Source organism: Eschscholzia californica, unplaced genomic scaffold, assembly GCF_041429995.1.
Source record: "Eschscholzia californica isolate CP2 unplaced genomic scaffold, dmEscCali1.0.p SCAF_2, whole genome shotgun sequence".
Classification (NCBI taxonomy): Eukaryota; Viridiplantae; Streptophyta; class Magnoliopsida; order Ranunculales; family Papaveraceae; genus Eschscholzia; species Eschscholzia californica.
This window is the reverse complement of record NW_028238309.1, coordinates 44,643,058-44,662,976: the sequence shown is the minus strand read 5'-3', so window position 1 is coordinate 44,662,976 and position 19,919 is coordinate 44,643,058. Positions and strand designations below refer to the sequence as shown.

The 19,919-nt window shown below is 36.9% G+C and overlaps 2 long non-coding RNA genes across 2 annotated transcripts; one reads left to right on the top strand and one right to left on the bottom strand.

The window, feature by feature from the left end:
• The first annotated feature begins 2,651 nt into the window (after positions 1-2,651).
• LOC147558243 (uncharacterized) lies at positions 2,652-4,495 on the top strand. The gene is made up of 3 exons (XR_015235461.1): positions 2,652-3,008; positions 3,138-3,198; positions 3,598-4,495. It is a non-coding gene; the product is annotated as an uncharacterized LOC147558243 (long non-coding RNA).
• Positions 4,496-15,087: 10,592 nt separating this feature from the next.
• On the bottom strand, positions 15,088-15,626 carry LOC147558242 (uncharacterized). Its single transcript, XR_015234312.1, has 3 exons — positions 15,542-15,626; positions 15,263-15,344; positions 15,088-15,152 (listed from the first exon to the last, which is right to left on the bottom strand). It is a non-coding gene; the product is annotated as an uncharacterized LOC147558242 (long non-coding RNA).
• Positions 15,627-19,919: the final 4,293 nt, after the last annotated feature.

The window sequence follows — 19,919 nt, the reverse complement described above, 5'->3', positions numbered from 1 at the left end:
AAAAAAATTTCCCTCTCTCTCTAATTTTTTTTCCTTTTTCTCTCTAGATCTGGTTCATGGACCATGAACCAGATCTAGGTCTGATTCGAATAGACCTTCAAAGGTATGTTCGAATATGAAGGTCTATTCGAATCAGACTCGAACAGACCTTCATTGAAGGTCTGTTCGACTGAAATAGACCTTCAATGAAGGTTTGTTCGTCTGAACATACCCTCAATGAAGGTCTGTTAGAATCAGACCTAGATCTGGTCCATGAACCAGATCTAGAGAGAGAAAGGGAAAATTTTTTTTTAGAGAGAGAGAGGGAAATTATTATTATTATTTTTTTATGTTTGAAGGTTGCCGACCGGAAATTTGGCCGGCCGGTGACCCCTGCCGGTGAAGACCAGGATGTGGCGTGCTCAAATGATGTGGCAGAGAGAGAAAATGAGATGGAGGAGAGAGTGTAACGGAAAGTTAAAGATAACGGAAAAGGAGGGGCCATATGGGTATTTTTGCTAAAGTAGGGGGCCAGGCAGGAAGCTGGTCACAAAGTTGGGGTTGGGAGATGCTAGAGTTACAAAGGATTTTGACAAAAAAAAGTTCCCAGCTGATGTGGCGGTTGTGATATTCATCTCTCAACGGCCTAGATTTGGTCAAAGTTTTAAACCACAACCGCCACATCAGTTGGGAACTTTCTTTTGTCAAAATCCTTTGTAACTTTAGCATTTCCCAATCCAAAATCCGGAATCTGGTGAACTTTTACTGGTGAAGAAACTAAAATGTTTTATCAAGTAAAACTTACAACTCTTAGGAATTTTCAGAAGCAGTTTCACTACAGCTCCTTACATTTCGTGTTCCATTTACAATACCTATTACCGTGACAGTCTCACTCCTCAAAGGCTTACCATTTTCATCAACTGCATGACATATAGAATGTGGAAAGAGCTTAGTCGATGAAGTATTTAAACCTTAATTTGATAGGAAAAATGGGTACCTTCAAATTTAAATTCGGCATAATCCTCATTTTAGGTATTCCATGCACCATTAATATCAGGGTCAAGTGAGTTTCTTGTGCCATTAATGTCAGACAAAGACCGATTCCATGAGCCCCTACCCTCCCAATCAATAAGACTATTTATTCCCTGAATTTAGCTGTTCCTTCTTTTCTCCCCACTTTGAGCAACATCGCACTCTTCATCTCTCCAAACTTGTCTATAAAAAACTCCATTACTCAACCTAGTTAATGAAAAAAAATGCACTCTCTCTAAACTTGTCTATAAATCGAACCAGTAGCCAAACCTATGTTTGTTTTTCTTCATCAATCTGGTTCATACCTCATGGTTAATATTTAATTAACCAAAATTTTTGGTCCACATGATTTGTGTCTTTCATCTCATCTTCATACTCATCCTTGCAATACCAATGAGTTGTTATAGAAATTAGATTGATTTGGAAAATGGGTCTTTCCCGATTCTACATCTTCAATCTAATTCAATTTTGAGAATTCTAGTGAGAGAAAGAAAGAAAAGTTCAAGAAGAGGGTAAAACAGTATTTTCACCTATTATTATTTTGGAACTGTTATATTTAACCTTTTATTTTGAAAAAGGGAGTCCAAAATGCAACTCTAGAGAAAGGGAGTCCGAAAAGAAAGTTGATTATAAAAAATGGAGTCCAAACAACAAATCTCCCTTGAGTTTTTAGACTTCTTTGCTAATTCCTCAAAAATTTTGGAACTTGCTTCATCCATAGTGGTTTGCAACAATGAAGACTTGTTGGTCAGAATTTGAGAACAATAACAATGTGAGATGGCGTACGAATTCGGTGATGTAAGCATGTTTCTAATGCTCGTCGACGATGGATCAACAAAGAGATTCTGGTGAGAAGAATACTGCTATTAGAGATTTGAGTTTTGGAGAGATATAGGGTTGAGAGAGAAAGACAATTAAAGTGAGTGATATAAACTCTCAATTGTGGCTTTTGTACCCGTTGCAAGGGGGCCTTTGACCAAACTTGGTTAATGACAATGGACCAAGTCAATAGATTTATGGGTGCCCTTTAACAAAATAGAGGGCCTATAAAACCTCCCACCTTTTTAAACCCTACAAATACATGCCCCTATAGTCTTGTCTTCTATTTGATTAAAAACCCAAGTGGTTTAGCACCATGTACTTTACCATTATATATGTCTGATATAATTCATACGTGTCGTGGTACCTAATCTGTTTGTCTTATATAATTTATATGTGTAGTCATATTATTAAACTATCCAAACATAATTTCAGCCCATTTATTTTTGTCTTCAGTCCACATCATCAAATATGGTTAACAAGGGAGTAATTTTTTTTTTTTTAGTGAAATATAAATACCATTAATAAGACTGTTTCCAATACAAAAATCATAAAAGGAAACAAAAGTGAACATTAGGGTATCACAGCACAAAGGCTAATCAAGAGGGGCCAAAGCTATGGATGCAAGTTCGTGGGCCATGACGTTAGCTGTTATCCTGCAACATGCGAAGTGGACGTTAAAACGTGACGCGTAGTCACGTAGCTCATTTAGATGAGAGATCAAATGCCACGGAACCGTCAGATCTGGATCTGATAAGAATTCCCACAAAACCCTAATATCCATTGTTAGTATAAAATCATCTAAACCAATTAGTTCCGCCGACTCCAACCCTAGCAGTACTCCCTTAATCACGCTATGGAGAGGAGAGATAGGATCGAAAGTTGTCGTCGTCGAGAAGATGATGTTATTCATCGAATCCCTTATAACTTTTGCCGCCGAACTACCATTATCTCTGAAAGAACCATCGGTGTTGATTTTATATTGACCTTGAGGTGGAGGAGACCACTGTTCTACCTGCAACGATCAAGAAGGGTTAGTTTGTGATGTAGGATTAATTGATGAAAGAGAGTGGAGATAAATTTTTGTTGAACCCCAACAACGATTAACATCAATGGGTTTGTTGTTGAAGATGAATGCATTTCTGCATTTCCACCATTCCCAGAGAAGGGAAGTGTAGGTAAGCCATAAACTATCTTCGTCCCTTCCATTTGATAGTATCTTCTTTAGATTTTCTACAGGATCTGTGAGAAGTTGTTGTAGTTGATGTTCTCCAGTAGCTCTAATTAATTCTTTGAATTTCAAACAGGATCCAAATAAATGTCCGATTGTTTCTATTTTCCCCATCTCGCAAAGACAACATGTTTGCGGTAAATTCTGAACTCGTTTTCCTATATTACATTTGGTAGCTAGTCCATCATGTATAAGCTTCCATATCAATACTTGAGTCTTCGGATTCATTGTTGATTTTTACCAAAATCGTTTCCAAGGGAACAGTCTACTATAGTTGGTAAAGATGGTAGACTTTTGATTTCTTTATAGTAGGATTTAGGTATAAATTTTCCATTCTCTGTTTTCGTCCATACTAGTCTGTCTCTTGTGAAGTCCTCGTGAATGTGTATTCTTTGTATTGCTTGTACTGTATTAGAGCTGAAATGGTTCATTAGAAGTTGAATGTTCCATCTCTTGGGGTGATAGAGTAACAGATCTGACACCCAGAAAATATTATTTGGTAGTTGATTTGTGATGTTTGGTTTATGATCTTCCAGATCTGGTATCCAAGGATCAAAGTTGATTTTGATGGAAGATCTATCACCCACTAGCCACAAACAGTTGTTTTCCATTATGTGTCTTGAATTGATTATTGCTGACCATAATGGTGAAGGTGAGTAAGACTTTGGGGAAGTCCAAAAATCATCAAATTTGAAATATTTAGCCTTTATGATCTTCACCCACATAGCATTTGGATTTGTTAATAATCTCCATATAAGTTTGCCTATAAGTGCCTCATTCACCTCTTTCAATGGCCCGATTCCTAATCCCCCATTAACTTTTGGCGAAGATATTATTTCCTATTTTAGGAAATGCATTTTCCTTTCATTCTCATTATGACCCCACCAGAAGTTGTGTTGATGCTTTTCCAATTGCTGTATTATGCCTTGTGGAACCAATTGATAATTGAATGGATATGTGCAGTAGGAATTAACACTGATTTAATAAGTACGGTTCTTCCTGCTTGTGATGTAAATTTTTGTTTCCACCCAGATAAAGCTGATTGATATTTGTCTAATAACCATTTATGACTTTTGATTTTGTTTCCCGGCTTGAGCAACATGGAACCAAGATATTTGGCTTCGTCTGTCATAATTGGAGCTTGGAGTTCAGAGGTAAAGGTAGCTTTTGTTTGTAAAGAGACTCCGGAGCTGAAGAATAAGGAGGACTTTGTATAGTTGACAGACCGACTTGAAAAATTCGAGTATGACGACATAATATCTTTTACAACCTTTAAATTATTAGTAGTAGCCTTGCCGAAGAGAATTAAATCGTCGGCAAAAAGTAGATGAGAGATGTTGGGGCTAGCACTATTAATTTTGTAACCTATGTACAATTGTTGATGTTCATAATGAGAAATAATGAAAGAGAGGGCTTGTGATGTTAGGATGAAAAGATAAGGGGATAAAGGGCACCCTTGCCGCAGGCCTCTAGAGGCTTGAAAGTTTCCAAGAACCTGACTATTGATCTTTATACTAAAAAAGGGTGTGGTGACGCATGACATGATCAAATTCAACAAAATACCATTGAAACCCGTGGCTTGCAGGACTTTTTCAAGAAAAGTCCAGTTTACTCTGTCATATGCTTTAGCCATATCCATTTTCAGACAGAAATTACCCTTTTTGGATTTGGAATTTTTCATGGAGTGAAGCAACTCCTGGGTAATTACTATATTATCTATAATCTGTCTTTCTGGTACAAAAGCATTTTGAGTCCAATATATGCAATTTTCTAAGTAAGGTCGGATTCTATTAGCCACTATTTTTGTGATGAATTTGTATAGAGTATTGCAAAGATATCGGTCTATAATCCAAGGCGAAACTCGGATTCCGACATTTGGGGATTAAGGCAATAGTTGTGAGATTAAGAGACGGAGAGATACGACCTGATTGAAAAATCTCCTTTATATAGTCCACCAGTTTCTGTCCAATTGTGTCCCAATTATGTTGGAAAAAGAAGCATGGGAATCCATCTGGTCCAGGACTTTTAAGCGCCCCCATTTGCATCACAACTGCCTTTATCTCCTCGTATGAAGGAATTCTTGAGATGTCGTTCAAAGATTCTGCTGATAATACCTTAAAAGCATTCAATACTTCCGTCGGGGTAGGACTCACGGTACATGAGGTAAAAAAATTCTGAAAATAATTGATAAGTTCATTGGCTATAGAATTTTGATCGTATAGTTGTTCTCCTGTTTGAGTTGTTATACTTTGAATTCTGTTTTTAAACCGTCTCTGTGTCATTGCTGAGTGAAAAGCTTTTGTATTTCTGTCATCGTTCTGGGTCCACTTTGATTTTGCCCGTTGTTCTGCCTTTGATCTTTGAAGTTCTTCTAGAGTAATAATCTCTTCTTGGATATTATTTTCCACAAGCAATATGGATTCTGACGAGTCTAATTTTTGTAAGTCAAGCAATCATTTTCTTAAAATCCACAGTCTGCTTTTCAACACATTAAATGTTTTTTTACTCCATTCGGTGTCCTTTACTCTACTGATTTTGGTATAGAAAGGTCCATCCTCGCTGTTCCAAGATTCCTCAAATGTTCCCTGATAATTGATGTGTTTTGTCCAAAATACTTCGAACATTGAGGAGGCTGTGATAGTTGGACCTAGGGGTGGGAAATTTGCCCATGAGCCCGCACCGGTCCACGGGCACCCGAGGCCAACGAGGACCATGGACGCCCGTGCCCGTCTCGGGTATAACCCACCCAACCTGCCAAGTTTTGGTGGACGGGCATGGGTTAAAACCTCTACTCGCCCATGCCCGCGCCAACTTAACGACGCTCAATGATAACCAACCAAATTACATCAACTTTTTGGGTTGATGAAGCCCAACATTCTATGTTGTTTGGCTTAGTTAAGATGGTAAATAAAATATTTAAGGGCAACCATACAAACCAATGCATTGTTTTGTAGAAAACGGATCTGTTTTTGGTCATTTTGGGCAACCAAACTTTGTCCAAATCAGAATCAAGAGGGACCGTTGGATTCGTCTCGTCGAGCTCTTGAATTTAGACGTAAAGTTTGTCAAAATCCGTTTTCATATGAATGAGTTATCATTGATTTACTTGGGGATAACTACAACGTGTAGTTTCATTATTAGTACCGTATTGGACAAATAAGGAAAGTTCGACATCCTTATATAGAATTTTCCTTATGTAGTAATAGATTGGTTGGGACGATGGGGTGGTTGGCGTGGTTTGCACCACGCATCGCGCACGCGCGTGGGCGTATAGGGCGCTTTAGAGGCTCCCGCACGCATTTTGCACTTTGCACGTGCGCATCGTCGATTGGAGTCGTCCGATTTTAAGACCAGAGATTTGATCCGACGGTGGAGATGTAATCAACAAATTTGATAGATCCGTTGGGATCTAATGGTAGGCGTTTGTGGCGTTGGATCTAAATAGACCCGTTGAGATCTGACGATCGAAATTAAATCTATAACCCAACAGTCAAATGTGGTTGTTGGAAACATCCATTCGTCTATAGGCACCCACACGAAGTGGTGCCAATACCCCTATAAATACCATGAGAATTCAGCAAACTAAACATCAAATTTTTTTAGCATTCTCTGGGCATCCATCTTCAAGCATTAGAGTTTAAGGAATCATCGTCGTTCAGAAGTTCATAATACTTACAAAGTTCGTCAGATTATCATAACTAAGAGGTACCATCTTTACTTTGATAGGTAATCCGTTTTATCCTGGGAGACATACACCATTACTGTTGGTACTGATATACAGGGTGTAAATTGTCTTAAGGACAGAGGTATCCTCGACTCAGATATTTTACATTTGATTTTCTTTTTATAATCATTGTTGTTATCTTAAGTGTTAGTAGATAACTCTTTCTCTGATTTATCATATAGAAAATAATTAAAAGTGGGTGTACTCTGTTTTGTTAAACAGAAAGATTAAGAACTATTCTCTTAAAAGAGAACCAGGGAAACAACATGTTTTGCAATGACCCAAGAGAATTCCTGGTAGGTTACTGAAGTAGTGTTTGGCTTCAAAGGAGCAAAGGGAGGGATAAGTTTATATTATATCCCATGAAAATTTTTCATTAGTTATTAATGTGGGATTAAATTTCTACAAAAAATAATGTCTAATTTTAATCCCTAATTGCCTCTTTAGAATTAGGAAAGGTGTTTGGAGACTTTATAAAAGGAGGTGAAAAAGTGAATTTTTTTTCAACTAATGAGCTTACCCGCTACCCGCCCGCCCATACCCGAATTACTCGAGCTTCTTAATGGGCTTTGGCGGGTAATGGGCAAGGCAAATTTCGAAATTGTCCGCCCGATTAACCCGCTTACCCTAATAGCCATTGAAATTTCGTGCCCGACCCGCCCGGCCCGATGCTTCAAATGCCCATGGACGCCCGTACCCGCCCAATTCCCACCTCTAGTTGGACCTTGCACTTGAAGTTTGAGTAAAATTGGGGCATGGTCATTATTATAACGCGGCAGATGAAATAATCCCACTTCTGGATAATTTGACAACCAAGAAGTAGTACAAAAGACCCTGTCTGGCCGTTCTTTAGTCAGGTGGTGGTGTGCTTGGCTGTTGGTCCATGTGTAGCCCGGTCCATTGAATCCAATATCTAATAATCCAGCGTTGCTGATGAATGATTGGAACTGCGGAAGAAAAGGAATGTTATCAGTTCCGCCCCATTTTTCATTAAGAGATGTTAGAGCGTTTAGATCTCCCATACAACAGATGGGATTCGTGATCGAAATTATAAGAGTGAGGACAGAATTCCAAAAAGAAAGTATGTCCTGAAGTTTAGGGGGACCGTATATGCATAGAAGGTCCCAACTATGAGGGGAGTTAGCCATAATAATGGTGGTATGAATAAGATTAGATGAACAAGAATGTACATACAGGTCTATATTATCAGACCAATATAGTAAAAGTCCTCCGCTATAGCCTATAAGAGGAACAGTAAAATGGTTGGTTAGACCAACTTTATTAATAAAACTAAGAGAAACAGTGGAATGTAAACGAGTTTCAGAGAGGAATATTAAATCTGGTTTAATTGAAGACAGGAACTGATAAAGTGTCTTTTTTGTCGGGGTGTTCCCTAATCCCCGACAATTCCATGCGAGTATACTCATAATTCCATCGGCATTTGGGCTGCCGATGCCACTTGAGAAGAGTTTCCAAATGTTTCTCCTCGATCCTGTCACTTATAATGTTTCTTTATTCGGTCTCCATGATTGTCATCAGTAGTTATAGATTGCTGACGACCCTTGTGAGTAAAATCACGCTCTTCAATACGCGATCTGTCAAGGGTTGGCACTTGGTTTGATGATCCTATTCCCACAGAGGTTTTTGTCCTTTTAACCTGAGATAATGTGGACAGAAGTTCACCAAAATTAGTAGCAATAGAGTGTTTGATATGATCATATTCAGGATTAACATATAAATTGTCAACAGGGATATCCCATCCAAGAGATTTAGATTCCAGAACAACAGAATCCATTTCCTTGGATTGACCTCTCTGAGAATAAGGCACTTTAAATGACTCTTAATCTTGGGTTCCAAAACTTTCAGGACCATATTTCTATTGTTATCTGAAATGTTCATTTTAAGGAGATCCCTAAAGGGCATGAGCACCGGACAGAATCTTATAGTATGTCTGATTACACCACATGAAAGACAAAATCCCGGTAACTTTTTTACGCGGAGTTCCACCAAAATCAATTTGTTATTAGCAAGTTTTAGATAAACGTGCTGTTGGAGAGGCTTAGTAATATCATATTCAATCTTGACTCTGCCATGTACGCTCCATTTTGTTGCTTCTTCTGGTGAAGTCGGATCGTACGTTCCTAGTTTTCCTGCCAAACGGTTTACTGCCATAGAGTTTAGATGGCCATGAGGGATGCCATGAAATTGTGTCCAAAACCACGCTTTGTCAAAAACGTGATCTATGGGAGAAAGATCATTGCAACATCTTTGAATTAGGACAAGTTCTTCATGTAAAACCCATGGAGCACTCTCAATAGCCATAATTCCGAAGCCGTATCAAACTTAATCACGAATACATTTTCATTAACATCAATATGGGTGAATTTGTTTTGTCCGTGAATAACTTTCGATATTCGCTGTAATGCTTGGCTGATATCGATCCTTCTTGGGCTCTGGAACCAAAGTACCCCACTCTTAATGATATCGTCCATATTAGGGTTCAAATCTTCATCGTCTACCATCATCGGTTGTTGTTCTTCAGTTGTTAGTGCTGCAAATTGTTGGAGAAACTGCTGATCTGCGCCATCCATCTTGAATAAACGAGAGAGTTGACAGGTAACAATGAAAATTGAATCTGAAGATGAAAAGAGACTAAATCTCGTGGATGAAAACCCTATAGGGAACTAAAACTTATAAATAAAACACAAAGAGTATGAACCGAAGTGTTGATTCACACCTTAACCGACGAGTAACTGCCCAAACCGCTTATAACCATTAAAAGAAAACCATATCACCACCCAAACTGGTGGAGCCGATTGCAATATTAACTGTCTCCGCTGCAAAGCGAAAATCGCCTTTGCATTGCAATTCTCAAGTCTGTGTTTTACTTGAGCATGGCTTTTATTGTGGAACTTAGAGTGTGTTATAGGCACTTCCGATTTGTTATAATCACATTTAAGCAATTGGGGAACCTTAAGGCCATGTTTGGCACGCGGGAATCGCGTGAGAATGGAATGTGATTCCAGGGAATCACAATCCCGACTATAGTTTGGATTGCGGGAATGCAGGGGGAGTTTTATTCCTGAAGGAATGGGATTCCCTCAATTGGGGTAATAGCAAACCCAGGGAGGGGGTGGGTTTCTGATTCCCATTCTTGGAAATGATTTGATTTAATATTTTTGGACAAAATAATCCTTGATAAAACATTAGAATGACTATATTAAAATCGTCATTCTCATAATATTTTAACAAAAAAATTAATAACCTAGGTCAATCACCACCATAGCAACACTCCCTCTCTCTCTCTCTCGAACGTAACTTTCTCTCTCTATCTCTCTCTCTCTTACTCTCTCCATATCTCTAATTTTTTTTCCTTCTTTCTCGTTATTTGTTTATTCAAAATCGATTTCATATCGCTTAAAAAAAGAACTTTTTGTCAATACCTTATTTATTTTAAATAAATCTTTAAATACAACTTAAATTAGTGTCAACAACCCTTGACACTAATTTAATTGATAACTATGAGAGACGTTCCCTATTCACTGGTTATAGAGTTAACAGTTCGGCACCAAGAGTCACGCATCTACTCTTTGCAGATGATCTCCTTATTTTTGGAGAGGCGACAGATCAGAACTTGGAAGCGGTGACCCAGATCATGGAGGTTTATTGCTCCTTCTCAGGTCAGGAGGTAAACTACAATAAGTCATCCCTATTTTTCAGCACTGGAGTACCCCCTCAGGTAAAATCCAATTTTCAAGGGCGCCTAAACTCTGCATTAATGACGGATGCGTAGAAATATTTGGGTATGCTGATGTTGAAACCTAGAAATAGGATTCATGATCATGATTTTCTAATTCAGAAATTCAAAAGCAAATTGGCCGGATGGAAAAAAAAGCTTACTTCCCTGGCAAGGAAAATCTTACTCATAAAAACAGCTTTAAGTCCCATCAATATTTATTTTCTAGGTCTCTCCATTATTCCTCAAGGGACCTTAGATCAATTGGAGAGGATAAAACCTAATTTCTGGTGGGACCAGGAGGAGGGTCAAAGAAAGATGCATTTTATGCCCTGGGAAGCTATCCAGAAGCCAAAAGAATTGGGAGGTTTGGGTGTCAGGTCTTTGGCCAAAATCAATGAATCTCCTGTGGCCACATTGGCCTGGAGATTCATCAACAACCCAAATGCTATGTGGGTGCAGATATTAAAAGCTAAATACACAATTACAGGAGATTATTGGAGGTAACAGAAAAGAGAAAATGCTTCTCCAATATGGTCTTCTCTCCTTCATGTTCGCGATACCCTCAAAGATAATGGCTGCTACCAAGTGGGAGATGGAACCAACATCAATATCTATAAGGATCCGTGGGTACCTACAATTCCAAGATTCAAACCTCAAGTTAAAAATAGGTTAAATTACTTTTGTTCTTATATTTCAGATCTTATCACTAATCATAATTGGAATGAAGAGCGAGTGAAGGACCTATTTGAAGAAGAATCTTCTCTGGAAATCTTGAAAATCCCCATCTCTCAATACTGGACTTTGGACAGACTGGTGTGGACACCTCATCCCAAACGTTTTTTCTCTACCAAATCGTACTTTAAGCAAATATCTCAACATAACCCAAATACGAGAGGTCCAAGTAACTTTTCATGGATAAGAATATGGCAGAACAAAAATATTGAACCCAAGGTAAGTCTTTTTCTGTGGAAAATAGTAAATGATGGGTTACCTGTGAATACAAGTATTGGTAGAGGAAATCCAAATATAGATCAACTCTGTTTACTATGCAACCAACAGCCAGAATCAACGAAACATCTATTTGGAACTTGTCCCAAGTTTCAAGAGATGATGCTCTCGGCCTCATCCAACATGCAAGTCAACATCGAAACAGATCCAATATTATTCATACAAAACCTTCTGATTAACAACAAAAATGAAAGGGATCTAGTTTATGGAGCGTACCTGATGTGGAACTTCTGGAAGGCTCGCAATGATTTGTGCTTTGCGCACAAACAGATCAACATCAAATATATTGTGAGTCAATCCTTCATCAAAGCAAAGAAACACCTAAATCAATCGGGACCCCAAAGCCAAAGAGGGACAAACAACAATTGGATCCCTCCTACTGGGGATATCTTGAAGATAAACTTCGATGGGGATTTCTCGAGTTTGGGTTCATCTATAGCAGTGGTTGCAAGGGATAAAGAAGGGAAAGTGATTCACAAAATGGCGAAGAAGATTAAGGCATACTCGGCGCTGAAAACGGAGGTAAGAGCCTGTCTGATGGCCTTACAAATGAGCTTAGATTTAGGGTTGGTTGGGGCTTTATACGAGGATGATTGCAAGACCCTAGTCGATGCGCTATCGAACGGTGGATATGAAGTCACGTGGCGCTTACTACCGCTGATAAAAGAGGCCCAACAACTCATCAGCTGTAATCGGTTAGGGGCAGTCCTCTTCTGTCCTAGAGAGGCGAATACGGAGGCCCACAATTTGGCCCAAGAGGCCCTGTCCTATAGTTCTTAAGAGCACCAAGAATTGTTTTACTTCTTGTTTTTCTTCGTGTAACTTCAGTCCTTGTATTTCGCTTGGCTTTGCCTTTAATGAAGTTATATGTTCCCAAAAAAAAAGAAAACCCTTGATTAGAGTGGTAAGAGGTATAGTCTTCCATCCTAGAGGTCAAGGGTTCGAGACACGCTTGACAATTCAAAATTCAAAAAAAAAAAATTAGTGTATCGCGCTACTATTTCATATCTTCAAATTTGAATAGATAATACTAATTAAAAATATATATAACAAAGTTAACTTATAACTTATGTAGTTTAAGTAAAAGGATATAACAAGACTTTCGTAAAAGTTTACATTCCTATTCCTATACAAACCAAACACCAAGTTAGGAATCCATCAGGAATGAAACTTCTATTCCTGTTCGAAACCAAACATTAACCTAACTAATCTGATTCCCAAGAATCGCATTACTGGAATGACATTCCCAGGAATCACATTCCCAGGAATCACATTCCATTCTCGCGCGCCAAACATGGCCTAAGTTTTTTCTATTTCATCAGATGTATCAAATGCTACGTAGACCCATTTTTACCTAAATACACTCACAGTTATTCACATTCACAACGTATACCCATTTTTACCTAAATACAATCACATGTTTGTCAATAACTTGACCAGTTTTCGTCGGTAAGATGAAACCAATTTTGTACTCATATCATCAGAAAGATGAAACCGATGTATAATATAAGGTGTCGGTAAATCATGCTGACAAATACCAGAGAGGAGTATTCGAAGAGAATTTGGATAAGTTTTTGTCTGATAGGTTACCTTTATGAACAATTTTTCTTTTCAAGAATAACATCAATCTCATTGAAAAGAAAACTTAAAATTGAAGATTTATGGGATATTTCTATACCTTTTTAGTGGGTGATTCTTCCTTGTTTATAATTTTATGTGGGTCAAAATAAGAATGTGAAGTTTCACCATTTTCCGTGATTTTCACCATTGAAACACCAATAAAGAGCTTCAATAGTTTGAATATAATCCTTGAGGAATATAATTGTTTGATTCTGAGATGTTTCCATCGATAAAAAAAACTTTAAGTGGTGGGGTGTAGTGAATGTGGTTAATGGGAGAATCAATGGAGGAATTCTTGGTTTTGAGAGTAACAGAAGATTTTACGTATTTTTTAATTAGCTTGACCGATATTTGACTTAATGGCGAGTGTGAGTAAAATTTGACTCGGTCGATGCAAATTGACCAAGTCAACCCGAATGTGAGTGTGGCAAATAAAAATGTTGAGTGTATAAATTTCCCATAGAGGTAATTTCTAGAAAGGTCAAAATAATATTGAAAATGAATAGAAAAGCACACAACATTTGAAAATTGAGGTAATTTTTAAAAAGGTCAAAATAATATTGAAAATGAGTGGAAAAGCACAAAACATTTGAAAATTATTATTCAGGTCAAAAAGTGTGTGAATACTAAAATACCCTTTTTTGTCATTTTGTGTAACTAAATTCTTTTATTTTTCTTTAAATTTTAGATCGATATAACTTTTGTTTGAGATGTCGGATTTCTATAAAAATTATATATTTAGAAATGATTTTTCATTAGCTTTCTAACAAGATCCACTTTCAATACTTTTTTTCAAAAAAAAAAACTCAGAAAAAAAACGGTGTTTTTTACCTTTACGTTTTTCTGCAAACGTGTTTGCAACGACCTGTTATGCAAACGTGTTTGCAACGACCTGTTATGCAAACGTGTTTGCAACGACCTGTTCTGCAAACGTGTTTGCAACGACCTGTTCTGCAAACGTGTTTGCAACGACCTGCTCTGCAAACGTGTTTGCTCTGTTCTGTAAACGTGTGTTTGCATAATGTAAACTGCAAACATGTGTTTGCATATGTAAACGATAAACTGTATTTGCAAAATTTAAACCGCAAACATGATTTGCAAGCTTTGCAGAATATAATCTTGGGTTGCATATCGTGCAAACTCGATTTGCAAATCGAGAATATAAAGACTAAGAATATGTATCTACGAAATCTTGAGGTTTCGCAAACTGAGTTTGAATTTGAGATTTTACAAAGTGTGTTTCAATTTCAGATTTTACAACTTGAGTTTGAATTCGCAATTTTGCGAACTCAGTTTCTAAGATTGTACGAACTTTGGTTCTGCTTTCTTATAAAGATCAAAGTTGTTTGCCTTTTTTGTGATAGTTTCGGCTCCAGATACTAAAAGTTCGGTTTCACAAATTGAAACTACCAGTAAGAACAATTGCATGTACACAAGATCTATCAATAGTCCCTATGCTCACATTCGGAAAAACCTTAAATTAAATAAAAGTAGGAAAGCGTCGAACGACTGGAACGAGATCTCAGATCAGGTTATAAGAGAGAAACATATATTAACATCAATTAATGGGGATCCTTCTCCTACTACGTACTCATTCAAAACTTTGACAACATACTACAACACTTTTTATGTTACGTGGTCTGTATCACTCTTTTATGAGAAGAAAAAAAAACATCAAATTATGGAGAAATATCCTTCCCAAACAGTCCACTAATTCCCTTCCTGGATCATTCTGTTTCACTATCTATTCCCCCACCAATACTTGCAATTCCATACACCATCATTTTCAGTCTTAGAAGAATAGGTACTGATATTTGACATCAAAACCAACTTGGTATCATCGGCTCCATCTCATCTACACCACTAAATGTACTTGAAAAATAAACAAACATAGAAGAAATATGAAGAAACAAACAATGATGCTCTAGAAGATAGTACCGCCTTGCATCTTGTACATAACCAATGTCATCAGGAGTAAATATACCCGATTCCTCAATTACCTGAAAGTGTATCATGATGAGTAGTTAGTTCCATGTCAAATACTAATATCAACCTCGTAATACGACATTTCTACACATGGAATCTTCGTAATGCTAGTAGTATTACTTACAATGATTCCTTTTTGTCGGATAGCTTCCCCACGATCTCCCTCAAGAAGCTTTCTTTGTTACTAATATCAACCTCAAATGTTTCTGTCAGTCAGAGCAAAATTTGTTTATTAAACGACCGACCAACCTTATTATGTGCTCTGTTGTTCTTTGATCAATAGAAGGAATAATGTAAGTTCAGAAACTAACAACACGGAACAGTACGACACAAAATAAAGTGAAGCTAAACAAATATGAGAATCTACAATCATTTCCCGAAAGAGTGGATTAGCCTGTCTTACCAAGATTACGGTTGTTAATGCCAATGAGTTCAATACCGTCTATTCCTAGCATACGATCCATTTCTCTTTCATCATGCACCTGGAAAGAATCAGACATAACAGTTAGCTCATTTCTCTTTTATCATCCAACTGAAAAGGAGATAGAAAATTCTCCCAAAGAAAATGTACATGATCATCTTGGATCATACTTAACCACCTAGTGGGACTTCAATGGATACCCTTCCCCAGAAATCCTCCTAGCTAGTAGATTGATATTCATCCTTCATAAACTGTGCATGGTGGTCCTTCTCCAGCCACTCCACTACGGGTTATCCACACTTCACTCAAAGGTTGTTAATAATTCTAATAATCACGTTTTGTATCTGTCTAGAGTAGAAATATTTGGGTTTCTAATACGCTACTCCAAGCATGATAAACGGGCTAATCCCTCGAGAAATATATACAATTCATTAGCGAAACCTCTATGTCCACCCACCCTGCCTTCACTAAATAAGAATGCAAACTCTTAGTGTGGTCCAAAGAACCTAAATTCGCACAAGCTGCCATTAGTGAAACCACAGTAGCCACATTGGGCCGCACAACTAACTCATCAACCATCATTCTTCTAAAAAGCTGCACAACTAACTCATCAACCATCATTCTTCTAAAAACCCATAAACATTTGTCATAGAACCCTTGCCTCGAAAAACCCGAAATCAAAGTTGTCCAAGAAACAATATCTCTCTCAGTCATTTCATCAATCAACTTCCTGGCATCAGTGATAAACCCACAGAGAAAATAAGCATTAAGAATCATCTTGGTGACTACACTAAACCCTAGTTATGGTTTTTAACAGAACTCCCCCTATTCTTTAGGGGTTTTCAAGAATCTCTCTAAGGTCAGTAGTTAGGGCTTGTTGTTAGTCTTCATCATAAGTTATGAGTGACATTTTGTAATGAATTAAAAGAGAAGGTCTGGATGAAGAGAGGATTACCAGAATGTTTGGATTTGCTAGGATTGTTAATCGATTAGAAGTGAGAATCCGAACATCAGATAATACTACCGGATAATCGCTGGAATCTTGATAAGATGTGGTTAATTTATGAAGAAATGTCGATAGTTCTCGAGTGATTTGCTTCCATTGCTGAGAGTTTATTGATCTCTAAAGGAAAATCGGAGAAAAAGAGGGATTGGAGAAGAAGAGAAAAAACCCTAAAGCTATTTTTTTAGAGAGAAAGTAGTTTTTAATATGTAAGGGTATTTTAGGAAGCAAAATATTAAAAAATGACCTGATTACTAATTATTCAAATTATTTTAAACCTAATGCATCATTAGCCATAATATTTTGACAACTTTTAGTTAATTAAGAAACATACTTGCTTTTTTAGCAATTGTGAAATCTTTTACTACCTTAAGAGTCATTTTCTCTTGAAAATTATTATTCAGGTCAAAAAGTGTGCAAATACTAAAATACCCTTTTTTTGTCATTTTGTGTAACTAAATTCTTTTATTTTTCTTTAAACTTTAAATCGATATAACTTTTGTTTGAGATGTCGGATTTCTATAAAAATTATATATTCATAAATGATTTTTCATTAGCTTTCGAACAAGATCCACTTTCAATATTTTTTTTTCAAAAAAAACGCAGAAAAAAACGACGTTTTTTTCCTTTACGTTTTTCTGCAAACGTGTTTGCAACAATCTTTTCTGCAAACGTGTTTGCAACAATAGATTTTTACAAACTTGTTTGCAACAATCTGTTACACAATCTGTTCTGCAAACGTGTGTTTGCATAATGTAAACTGCAAACATGTGTTTGCATAATGTAAACTGCAAACTGTGTTTGCAAAATATAGATTGCAAACATGATTTGCAAGTTTTGCATAATATAATCTTGAGTTGCATATCTTGCAAATTCGATTTGCCAATCGATAATATAAAGTATGTGTACGAAATCTTGAGTTTAGAATTGATTTCATCATTCATCATATAAAACTCAGGAAGAAATTTTGTGGTCAAATTTAAGATCAAACCTTCAAAATTCTTATTGTTTTTTTAATTTAAGATTACACATTCAATACTTCAAGATGAAATAATGTAGAGAGTGAGAGTAACTTGATCAATGAATCATATAAAGACACAACAAGAAGCAAGAAATAAATGAATAATAAGCCAATGCATAATCGAGGCAAACAATAGAGCCGTTCACGGTTTACCGAACTCTTTTTGAGAAGGTTCCATATCTCCCGACATGATTCAATTCCATGTAGTTGCACGTTTTTTAAACATTTTATCGAACACCTTCTGAGCGTATTTCATATCACCGAGTTTTCAATCTATATTTTGTGAAGAAGAGTGTATTGGAAGCCCACTTTCCGACATCATAGAAAACAACGAACAAATACAACTATTCAATCATTTACCTTGCCCATAAAAGCTGAAGTTCTGCCTAATCTTCCTATCCCGACGACAACATTAGCAGGATTACCACCAGGAGCCTTCTTAAATGTTGGTGCTTCAGCAAGTGAAACTCTACCAACAATTCGAACAAAGTCTATTAGCATCTGGCCGAAGCAATATACAAGTTCTTTATTGTCTCCATTTCTTTCCATCAATTGAGCATCAGCTACACCTTTCAGAAGAACCCAACTCTTAAGCTTCATTATGAATTGAAATAATGGCTCTCGAAGATCTCATACTATATGAAATGAGTTTATGCCAAAAAATGAAAATGGGATCAGAAATCAAACTCCATAAAACAGGTAACTAGTATTATGAATAATTTAATGACCTAAACAATTATTTTTTCTATTTATATAACTCAATCAATGGATCAAACTACTCCATGAATTCCTGATGTATGTTTGCCAACTTTAGTTGGACCAGACAAAACATGAAGTCAATACATGTTTTGGAGTTTAGCAAGGAAAACATGAAGCGTTCTTTCAATCCAAGTTTGATCGACAATAAAAAAATCTATTCAATCCACTTCCAGTTTAGCAAGATAACTTGAAAGCTTCCACCTCTCATCAAAAAAAAAAAACTTGAAAGCTTCCATTCATACCAGAAATGTGTTCCGAATTTTACCGAGAGATAACTTGAATCCTTTCAATCTGGTCTCTAGCAACAAGTTTCAACTATATTCAGATCTTGAAGCTTTGCAAAACTTCTATAACAAACCGGAATTTCAAAGGAGAAATTGTTTCTCGGGAGATTCATCGGAGCAAATTACTATATTCAGACGAAAAATCTTATAAATATTCAGCGAATTAGACTACCTTGATGGAGAAGAAGATGAATGCTAGGGCATTCTAGAGAGAGAAAGTAAAGCTGGAGCGAAAAGTGAAAATGAAGAGGATAAGGGTATTTTTGGAACGATTTTTGTCAAAATGACCTTAAAAATAATTAACCATATTATTTGAAACAATAACGACAATTATATGTAGTGTTATGGTAGATATTAGTTATTTGAAAAAGTTAACTGCTTTTTTACTCATTTAGTAAAATATTCAGACCCATACACTCATTTTCTCTTTCCCATATTGGGAAGGTCCCGGGTTTACAAATTGATACGAATAGGTCTATAGGTGCCTCCCATTATTGCTAGATGGGAGTAGACTTGATCCGATCATATATGCGGGGTGTTTATTGATGAAATATACTGTATTTCAGAGTCATCCGGACCAGGGGCTCTTGAAAGGTTGACCCTCCCTAAAGTTGTTCAAAAATGACCAACCCATCTCTTTTTATGGACATTAGTATTAATGTTCTTAACTTTTTCAATAAAAATTCTAGTTCTAATTTTAACCAAAAATTTGACACCCCAAACAAAAGCCTTTATGAATGACCAACCCAACCGATATGTATGATATTATCTAGTGGATCCCATCTTTTTTTTTTTTTTTTTTGTTGACAAAGTGGATCCCATCTTAGCCCTTCCTAGCACTAATACTTGGTTCCACTCCGACATTAACTAAATCAATGGAGACATTTTTTGATAAATCCTAATCAATCGGTTTTGTTCGGTTAAAAAATCGGTTGGATCAGTTTGGTCTGATTTGGACTGGGCGGTTTAAATAATATTTGAACACCATTATGGCTAAACAAGCGATGAAGTTCAGGCCAGTGCTTGACCATATTAGTCTGAATCTATAAGTGACCATGGGCTTTTGAAACTTCCAACAGGCACTACCTGATCGACTTGACTGATTCCACAACCCAAAGTCTGAGTTTTTAAGCCTGCCCGCCTTCTCCTATATTGTCCCCGTGCGTGAGTATAGGTTTCATTACAGGACAACCGAGAAAGGTAATATCTCAAAGAGTCAAACTGTCCACTTCCTTTGATGGTCTTGTGGATAATATCTCTATAAATATCGGGTAATATAGTCCTAGGCCTCCT